Source organism: Tupaia chinensis, unplaced genomic scaffold, assembly GCF_000334495.1.
Source record: "Tupaia chinensis unplaced genomic scaffold, TupChi_1.0 Scaffold138665_1, whole genome shotgun sequence".
Classification (NCBI taxonomy): Eukaryota; Metazoa; Chordata; class Mammalia; order Scandentia; family Tupaiidae; genus Tupaia; species Tupaia belangeri.
In genome coordinates this window covers 349218-350324 of record NW_006198557.1, presented here as the reverse complement: position 1 = coordinate 350324, position 1107 = coordinate 349218, and positions in this window count along the sequence as shown.

Sequence of the window (1107 nt, the reverse complement as noted above, 5' to 3'; positions counted from 1 at the left end):
CATGGCCGGCTGCGCTTCGAATACCGGACCTGATGGCTTGCTTTCTCACTTTTCCCCTCTCTCTCTCTCTCTCTATCTGTGTATCTCTCTCTGTTCAAATTAAAATAAATGAATGCATCCAGGGAAAGCAACAGAAAATATTTAAAAAAAAAAAAAAAAAAAGGATTTAAAGAGAGATTTGCACACCTGCGTCAGTCCTGATCCCAACAGCTCAAATGTGGAAACGACCCACGTGTTCACCAACAATAAATAAAACAAATCATCCGCCCAGGTAATGGGGATAAGTCAACCTTTAGAAGACACACTCAGGCCAGCAGGTGGCATAGTGGTTAAGGTGTTGGACTCCCCCTTGGCTGACCATGGGTTCGAGTCCCGGACCTGGTGGCTTGAAAAATCACACTGGGTGCGTGTGCACATGTGCTCAAAACCCCAGGAGAATGGTGGAGAAGGGATTATGGTGTGGCCAACCACTCAGGGATGATTTCTCACTTTCCCTCTCATTGTCTCTGTCTCTCTCTGGCAAGCACATGCACTCTAATGTAAAAACCTTTTTTTTTTTTTAAATAAAAAGAATTATTTTGGGGACCAGCAGGTGGTGAGGTGGTTAAGGCACTGGGCCCAAGGACTCCCACATGGTTGACTACAGTTCAAATCCTGGACCTGGCGGTTTGCTTTCTCACTTCCTCTCTCTCTCACTGTCTCTCTATGGTGACTACATGGCCCTTATAGCTACTTTTTTTTTAAAGAATAATTTTATTTGGGGACCAGCAGGTGGCGTGGTGGTTAAGGTGCTGCACACTCCCACATGGACACAGTTCGAGTCCCAGACCTGGTGACTTGCTTTCTCACTTTCTCTCTTTTTCTTTCTGTACCTCTGTCTGGTCAAATTAAAAATGAATGAATGAATAAAATAAAATAAATTTTAAAAAAGAATTATTTTATTTAGCTCTATTTATTTATTTTAATTCATCCAGAGAGGGCTAGAGGGAGAGAGAGAGGGAAAATGAGAAAGTCAGCTGCCAAGTCTGGGATATCAACCATGGCCGGTCATGTGGGAATCTAGTGGCCCTAGCCACATACCACCTGCTGGCCCCCATAAATTTAATA